The following is a 9,894-nucleotide window of genomic DNA, read 5'->3' as shown; positions in this document are numbered from 1 at the left end:
AATGACAGAGAAGTCCACTGGATACTGATAGTAATCATTTTTAAAAGGAAGACCATGCTCTACCTAGATTCCAAACATGGATCGAACCACTCTGTGATTGATGCAATAACATCCTTCTTAGCATGTCTGTATGAGATGGATTCAAAATGTCCCTATATTTTTGCAGACTGGTCATTTTTTGCTCCAACCTATATACCCAGGCAAGGTAATTCCAGTGACTGCAGTCCTTTCACATGTACCATTGCACATCTGATTGCTTCTGCTGCCCAATTACAGTTCACACAAAAGGATATGGCTGCCATTAGACCCTGGATTGCAAAAGAAATAATGCCTATCTTGAAGGACAGACAAATATTTTCAACTGGAAATTGCTGCTGTTCCTCCCAAGAAGAGACAAATCTTGAAAGAGAGTCACATTACTGTGTCTAGATCATGCCCAGAGGGATGGAAGGATACACTAACCTATTGCTCAGATATTTTACCTTCCTTGTTTGAAGGCTGCTGGTCACTATGTTTTTTGAAGGAAGGGTGCAGGAGGCCCAGTGGTGACCTAACTATGGTTTACTGTGAAGGAAACTGCAAGGATTGGTATCACTACTTTCGCATAGGCATTGATTCAAAAGATCTTCTAGAGGTTTTCATGTGTCCAGATTGTCAATCCACTGTGGCCAAACAGATTTTGAATCTGCAAACTGTCATATTCCACAGGTTGGTGTAATACAGCAAAATCCAGACACATAGTTTTCATCATCATGGCAGGGATGGTCCTTTTCCATACAATTCTTATTCATGGAGTTGGTTTTTATATCCTGCTTTTCTTTACTTTAAGGAGTCTCAAAGAGGCTATAAATCTCCTTTCCCTTCCATGCCCACAACAGACACCTTGTGAGGTAGATCGGGCTGAGAGAGTTCAGAGAGAAGTGTGACTGGCCCAAGGTCACTCAGAAGACTGCATGTGGAGGAGCGGGGAAGCGAACCCAACTCACTAGATTAGAGTCCACCGCTCTTTTGTTTTTTAATGTATTTTTATTAAAGATTTTCTTGATTTACAAAAGTGTGTGCAATGTCTCTCTCTCGTATTTTTCCCCCATGTAACATTTTTACTAATCAGTTTCATTTGTTGAGACATTAGGAAGAAAAGGGGGAAAGAGGTGGTGGGGGGAGATGGGGGGTGGGGTCGGGTGATGATGTTTCTATTTTACTTACTATATGTAGGATTTGGTGTCAATGTTACTTGTGCAGGTTCTTTGATGTTCACTTCTGTTCCTTTGGTGGTGAGAAAGGTTGGGGTTGGCCTAGGGTGTGGTTGTTCATTTGTGGTTGGCTGTGATGGTCTTTGTTTTCATGTGTGAGTGGGGTGGGTGGGTGTTTTGGAACAGGTTAGCCATACTGATTTGTATGTTGTTTGTGGATTTTTGTCATTGTCTTGTTGGGCTGTGTATGTGATAAAGGGGAGCCATACCGGGGTGAAGACGTCTTCTTCTATTTGTTCCCGTGTCAGTTTCAGTTTATTGGTTAATTTTTCTAGTAAGGCTGTTTCCCATACTATTTGGTACAATTGGTCCATGCTTACCCCTGACAGGTCTCTCCAGTGTCTGGTTATGATGTTTCTGGCTGCTGAAAGTAGGTGGGTTATGAGTTAGAGTGGGTTATGAGTTAGAGTCTACCACTCTTGACCACTACACCACAGAAATGTATCTCTTAAAACTCTGGAGCAAGCTGTTCAGTTCAGCCTCATAGTGATACTGATTTGCAGAGGGTAGGTGGGTGATGAGCAAGACCTGTTCCCATTTCCCAACACAGAGACCATAGAACAGTTTCTTTTGGGGGCTGAACCTGAAGAGTGTTTCTGTCCAGAGCTTCTGTGGCAGAAATTGGCCAAGTGCCTTTATAAACATTCAGCTTCTCAAATAGAACCCCATAATGAAACTTTCAGGTGTAGCTGTTGGAGGTGGAGGGCAGAGAAGGTGCTAGTCCTTACCTCCCTTCTCCCAGCTCCATGATCAGTTGCCCAATGGGCTGAATTTCAGGGCTTTTGTATGTAAAGGGCAAGCTTGTTCTTTACTTGTTTAGACTCTTTAAACTTGGGAACAGATATTTGGCTCCATGACCAAAATGACCAAAAGGGTCAGCTTCTAGAGGACTAGAAAGATGATGATTGTACTTCCCCTGTCCTCAGTCCTAACTCTGTTGAGTATTTTTTGTTATGAAACTGAGCGTTTGGAGCTGATGCTGTAGCATTCTTGTCTGGGGACTTGGTGGAAAAACAGAAAAGTGACCCTCACCTAACTCTCTAATGCCCTTCAACAAGAATGCTGTAGGAAATATTGCTAAGCCCAAAGGGAGGCAAGAATTTGCTTCAGCTCACCCTGTAAATGGAAGAGCAAAAGCTATGCGTGTGTCATTCTCAATCAGTCTCAAGATTGATTTTAGAACCCTCTTATATCAGGCCACATGGTCACCGGAGGTGGCCCCATCATGCAGACTTGACTATCAACACAGGGACCATCTTTTTTCTTTTATTCTGATACTGGATTTTAAGTTACAGTTATATCTTTTAAAACAGCTGTCAGTATATCACACTGTATTCCACCTGCCTTCCAAAGGAAAATGTGGCTCTCCCCATGTAGTAGGTTAGGTTGAGACTGCTGATCCAAAGTGATCAGTAATTTTTACGGTAATTACAATCCTGCTTTCCCTTGTACCAGCTTACCTTGACTTCAGTAAGGCCTTTGAAAAGGTCCCCCATGATATTATTGCAAAAAAGCTAGTAAAATGTGGGCTAGACAAAGTTACTGTGAGGTGGATTTGTAATTGGTTGACGGGCTGAACCCAAAGAGTGTTCATCAGTGGCTCATCTTCATCCTGGAAAGAAATGGCTACCCCAAGGTGGTTGTCACCAATGGAAGCGAAGGCTCAGAAAAAGCTCAATATGGAAGCCAAATGGCCAAAATATTGGGAAATTCTGGAACAAGAGGGAGACAGATTAAAACTACAGAGTTTTGAAAAACTAAAAAATAGAGTGCGGGATTGGCTCCATTATTATCAATTAATGGAGGCATATAATCTGGACAAAAAAAATGGCTTCCAGGTGGAAAAATCAAAATTGGAAATAGAGCTGTTAGATCCCAAAAGTAAGAACTTGTCAAGAATGTATAACTTGCTGTTGAAATGGAACACTCAGGATGAAACGGTAAAATCAGCTATGATTAAATGGGCACAAGATGTTGGACATAATATTATGATGGCTGACTGGGAACAGTTATGGACCACAGGTATGAAATTTACGGCATGTAATGCCTTAAGAGAGAATATAATGAAAATGATTTACAGGTGGTACATGACACCAGTCAAGCTTGCAAAAATTTACCATTTGCCCGATAATAAATGTTGGAAATGTAAAGAGACTGAAGGCACATTCTTTCACCTTTGGTAGACATGCCCAAGGATTAAGACTTTCTGGGAAATGATTTTTAATGAAATGAAAAAGGTATTTAAATATACTTTTTTGAAGAAACCAGAGGCCTTTCTCCTGGGCATGGTCGGCCAATTGGTGCCAAAGAAGGATAGAACTTTCTTTATGTATGCTACAACAGCAGCAAGAATACTTATTGCAAAGTACTGGAAGACACAAGATCTACCCACCCGGAAAGAATGGCAGATGAAGGTGATGGACTACATGGAACTGGCGGAAATGACTGGCAGAATCCGAGACCAGGGAGAAGAGTCAGTGGAAGAAGATTGGAAGAAATTTAAAGATTATCTACAGAAATATTGTAAAATTAAGGAATGTTAGAAAGATGTTGGAATGAAGTTACATGGCTTTAGCAGAAATGTTATAAAGAATTAAGTATAATAGATTGTAATTGGATTAAAGGGAAAAAATAATGTTAGAATTTGTTAAGTTAAATGATAGGACAGAAGTTTGAGGAAGATGGAAAGGATTTGCTGAAACAATTAATCGAAGTGGAATACAAAAAAAGGGAGGTGTGAGGAGGTCGCTGAAACAAGTAAAAGAAAGTTAATAACATTGAAAGTATAGGTTGTGTTTCTTTTTTCTTTTTTAGTTGTTTTTGTTTTATTTTTGTTATGTAGATGTAATATTTTTGTTTTTGTATTGTATTGTATGGTTTTGTTATGTTTAATTTTTTTTCTTTTTCCTTTCTGTAACTTTCAAAACTTTAATAAATATTATTTAAAAAAAGAAGAAATAAATGGCTAGTGGGGTTCCACAAGGTTCTGTCCTGGGCCTGCCTGGTGCTATTCAATATTTTTATAAATGATTTGGATGATGAAATAGAGGGCATGCTGATCAAATTTGCAAATGACACCAAACTGGGAGGGGTTGCTAATACCCCAGAGGAGAGGGTCAGGACTCAAAATGACCTGAATAACCTAGAGAGCTGGGCCAAAACCAACAAAATGGAGTTAAATAGGGAGAAATGTAAGGTACTACACCTGGGTAGAAAAAATGAAATGTACAGATGGGGGACACTTGGCTTAACAACAGTACCTGTGTAAAGGATCTGGGGGTCTTAGTCGGCCACAAGCTGAACATGAACTCCAATGCGATTCTGGGCTGCATCAATAGGAGTATAGTGTCTAGATCAAGCAAAGGAATGCTACCATGCTATTCTGGTTGGTCAGACCACACCTTAAAATACTGTGTCCAGTTCTGGGTACCACAGTTGAAGAAGGATATTGTCAAGCTGGAGCATGTCCAGAGGAGGGTGACCAAAATGTAAAAGGTCTGAAATACAAGCCCTATGAGGAGAGACTTAGGGAGCTGGATTTGTTTAATCTAGAGAAGAGAAGATTAAGGAGTGACATGATAGCCATGTTTAAATATTTGAAGGGATGTCATGTTGAAGAGGCAGCAAGCTTGATTTCTGCTGTTCTAGAGACTAGGACGCAGAATAATGGATTCAAACTATGGGAAAAGAGATTCCACCTAAACATTAAGAAGGACTTTCTGACAGTAAGGGCTGTTGGACAATGGAATATGCCACCTTGGAGAGTGGTGGAGTCTCCTTCTTTGGAGATTTTTAAGTGGAGGCTGGCTGGCCATCTGTCAGGAATGCTTTGCTTGTATGTCCCAGCATGGCAGCGGGTTGGACTAGATGGCCCTTGCAGTCTCTTCCAGCTCTATGATTTTGTGATTCTGTGACACTAGCTAGTACACTGCACTATTCCATTAGATAGATATTGTTGCTATTTTTTAAGCTAAAGGTTATGTATAACTGGCATCTATTAGTCTTTGAGCCAGCATGGTGTAGTGGTTAAGAGCGGTGGACTCATAATCTGGTGACCTGGGTTCGCTTCCCCGCTCCTCCACATGCAGCTCCTCACAGGGTGTCTGGTGTGGGGGAAGAAGGGAAAGGAGATTGTTAGCTGCTTTGAGACTCCTTAAGGAGAGTGAAAGGCAGAATATCAAGTCCAAACTCTTCTTCCAAACTCTTTGTAATAGTGACATTTCCCATAAATATGCTGAGACACAACCAAATAATGTTATAGATTTCAGTGGGATTCATGGAAGGGCCAAGTTTATTCTGCAGTTTAAATGAATGGGGCATGGAAGTGCTTAACTGGTTCTTGATCAGGGCCAAAACCTGGGGGAAGGAATCTTCAGTCCCTGCAGCAAACAGCAGGCACAACAACATTTTGCATGGAATGCAGAGCCAGTTCTCCTCATAAGCAACCAAGGGGAGCCCCTGAGGTGCTGGGTTCACCACTAGAACTGGCGGCACAGTGTGAGTACCAAGTAGAAGTCAGGAGAAGGATGTGTTTCTTTTAGAGTCCCCGCTGGGGAGAAAGAGGACTATAAATGAAGTGAGGGCCTCACAGACCTACACAGCAGCCAGTTTGGGCTGAGGTAAGCCCACTGACATGCTGGCACAATTCTACTGGAATTTTGCTCCCTCCCTGCATGTATAGCTAAGAAAAACCTTTGTCTCACCTCCCCACACATTTTTTGATTGCCAGCACACCAACATCTTCACAGGTAGATGCGTGGGAAGGGGGGCAGATTCAATTAGCCCTCCCCCAAAGGATCATCTTTTCTTTTGTTAACTCCATTCTGATGCTACAGTGGCTGTCTCATGTCAATGTGTGTGTCCATTTTAGCCACCCAACTGTGGATGGTTTTGGGGGAACACCTGCATCATCTTGTGATCTAAGCATGATGCAGTTGTTGTTTTCCAGTCCTTGATATGATGTTTTGGGGAAGAGTGCAGTCCAAGTGAAGTATCTGTTGGTCCCACTGTGTATCTTAGTGCAATAATAGCAGCCTGAAGGGTTTGGACTTGATACACCGCCTTTCAGTCCCTTTAAGGAATCTCAAAGCATCTCACAATCGCCTTTCCCTTCCTCCCCCACAACAGACACCCTGTGAGGTGGGTGGGGCTGAGAAACTTCAGAGAGAACTGTGACCAGCCCAAGGTCACCCAGCAGCTGCATGTGGAGGAGGGGGAAGTGAACCCGGCTCACCTGATTATAAGTCCACCACTCATAACCACCAAACCAAACCTGAAGTGCCTTTTCCAGTTGTCAATAATGCCCTGCTATCATTTTTGAAACATTAGTGTTATGATGGCACCTAAAGCCTGAAATATCTTCCTGAAAGATAGGACAAATGCTTAGGAAAAGTTTTTATGAAAGGAGGAATGAAGAATGTAAGTTCAGCATATAATTCTCTGCATTATGCTTTCAGGTCTCCATATGATGAGCATGTGGACAGACAGAGGAGAAGGCTGCATGGTGACCTCTGCAAAAGAAAGTTGTGCATATTTGATCTTTGTGACAGTTAAGTAAATGTTTAAATTACAGTGGTACCTCGGGTTACAGACGCTTCAGGTTACAGACTCCGCTAACGCAGAAATAGTGCCTCGGGTTAAGAACTTTGCTTCAGGATGAGAACAGAAATTGTGCTCCGGCGGCGCAGCGGCAGCAGGAGGCCCCATTAGCTAAAGTGGTGCTTCAGGTTAAGAATAGTTTCAGGTTAAGAATGGACCTCCAGAACGAATTAAGTTGTTAACCCGAGGTACCACTGTATAGTTTTTAAAAATCCAACCCAAGCTCTGATCTTCTCAGTTCTCCCTTCACCTGTGTGTATCTTGCTAGTTCTATCCATTTCGCCTTTCTCTTGACACAAATGTATATAAAATTATACAGGAAAATGTTAAATGATTGGCTTTAATGCTGTGTCTCTGTCTCTACCTTTCTGCGCCATTGCTCAATAATGTCACTAAGAAAGCTCTATATATTGGAATGGTCTCTTTTATTGGAATACTTTCCCAAAGTTAATTCTAAAAGGGTGCATAAGACCAGTGGGCCAGAATTTTTGTCCCAATAATTTTTTTTCTTTTTCCTGTGGCCATCGCTAAATGTTCATGCAGTTAACTCCACAGTTTAATCTCTCATGGAGTAAAGTGGTACCGTATTTCCTTTTGCTGGTTGCCCCTGAGGTCAGTATTATGGGAGAGGGACGAAAAGTTCTCTCTATCCACTTTATCTTCTTAATTTTTTAAATCTCTATCATGTCTGCTCCTCGCTTACTCACCTCTTATAGAACGAACATTTCCAAACTCTTCAGCCCTTTCTCAAAGGAAAAGCACTGTTACTCCTTTATTCTTTGGTTGCCCAATTCTAGATGCAAGAGCAATCTGGTTGCCACATCTATCACCCTGTTGATCACCAGGGTTGATTTGGCTGATCAGACTGGCAAGGAATGTGTCTGCCATCTCCATCACTATGCATCCCTCCCTATGCCACACACTCCATGGAAGAGAATGACCATCCCACACAGAGTGAGAACACCCTCTTCTGCACTTTTCCCAGCTATGCCAAAACTGTACGCAGTATTCCAAATGGGACCACACTATAGAACTGTACAGGGACATTACAATACTGACCATTTCATATTCAGTTCCTTTTTCAATAGTCTCCAGCATGGAATTTGGTTTGCCAACATAGCCACTATACTGCTCAGCACTAATTCCAGACCATACATGAATAAATGATCCTTGTGGGACCCAACTGCTCACTCTCTTTCACTGGGAGAACTGCCCATTTCTTCCAACTTCCTGTTGCTTGACCAATTTGTCATCCTCCAGTGGGCCCAATCTTTGGTCCCATGGCTGGTAAGATTACTCTCAGTAGTCTGGTGAGGTTTCTAATCAAAAACCCCATTGGAAGTCCAAGCATATCATGTCTAACAGCTTACCCTCACACAAGTGCTTGTAACCCTTCTCAAGGAACTCCAAAATGTTGGCAAGCAGGACTTCCTTTTGCAGGGAAGCTATGGAATGCACATGATATTTCAAACAGTGGCTCATTACACACTCACCATTGCGGCAGGTGAGTGCGCGTCCTCTGCACCCTCCCAGTGCAGACAATCAAAAAGGGACAAGAGCAAGTGCAAGGATTGTTGATGGAAGGGGATCTCTTCTGATTAAGTATATCTTGTGGCCTGTGGGAATAGGAATTATCAAATGTTTCTGAGGCATATAACATCACATTAAAAATCAGGTGCAACCACCACTTAATCCTGTTATAAGGCAATTGAGGAAAAGCAATATTCTAGCATTGCAAAAGAATGCAAGTATGCCATCAGTTCTAAGGGCAAAACGAGACTGCAAAACACAAGATTGCCACAGGGACTTGCAGCAGGGCAGCAGTTGTGACCTCCTTGTGGGAAAAGCACCACGGGGGCCAAATTTGGATTGGTACCACAGTGAAAGGAGAGAATGGGCTTCAGCCTTCGCCCTGGCCCTTTTTAAAAAACAATAATTATAATTATTATTAGATTTTTAAGCTGCTCTCCTCACCAAAGTGGGCTCAGAGCAGTGTACAACATCAGAAATTCAATAAAACAGATTAAAAGACAATTTGACTCCAATAACTGAGGCACCCTGATTACCAGCTACTAGCCCAGTAAGGGTAAAGATAAAAGGGGAAGAGGGGAAGGACCAACAGGAAGAGGGAAAGAGAAGAAAATAGAAAGGGGAGGGGAAGGGGAAGGTAAAAATAAAACCATTGCTGCCCTCAACCTTAGGACTGGTGAAACAACTCGGTCTTACAAGCTCTACAGAACAGATCTTCTTCTTCTTCTTCTTCTTCTTCTTCTTCTTCTTCTATCACTCGTAGCTGAGTAAGATTGTCTGCCATAAACACAGTTTTAACAATGAGTCCGTAAGTGACTGTGGAGGCAAATTCTGGACCCACATGACCTTCCACAGTGGGGACATTGGTTTCCGGGTGGGAGTTGATCACGGTGTGGATTTGCCAAGTGTGCATTCCTCTTAGCATGTTTCTCCCTTGCGTCCTGAGTTCGGGTGTCTTCAAAGCCCATGACACCTTTGGTAAAGGCTGTTCTACAACTGGAGTGCTCGCAGGCCTGTGTTTCCCAGTTGTCAGTGTTTATACTACATTTTTTTAGATTTGCCTTGAGACAGTCTTTAAACCTCTTTTGCTGAACACCAGCATTACGCTTTCCATTTTTATGTTTGGAATAGAGTAGTTGCTTTGGAAGATGATCATCAGGCATCTGCAAAACATGACCAGTCCAACAAAGTTGATGCTGAAGAATCATTGCTTCAACACTGGTGATCACCTGTCTTCCCAAGTGATGTGTAAGATTTTTCAGAGACACCGTTGATGGAATCTTTTGCGAAGCTGGAGATGACATGTGTAAGTGGTCCATGTTTGACAAGCATACATTAAGGTTGGTAGTATGATAGCTATGTAAACAAGCATTTGGGTTTCCCTGCAAATGTCCTGGTCCTCAAACACTCTGCACTTCAATTAGGACAAAGCAGCACTCGCAGAGCTCAGGCGATGCTGGATTTCGGCATCAGTGTTGACCCTTGTGGAAAGATAACTGCCTAGGTAGGAGAA

This window comes from Podarcis cretensis (assembly GCF_951804945.1).
Source record: "Podarcis cretensis genome assembly, chromosome: Z".
NCBI classification, from domain to species: domain Eukaryota; kingdom Metazoa; phylum Chordata; class Lepidosauria; order Squamata; family Lacertidae; genus Podarcis; species Podarcis cretensis.
The sequence above is the reverse complement of the archived record's forward strand: the minus strand, read 5'-3'. Positions refer to the sequence as shown.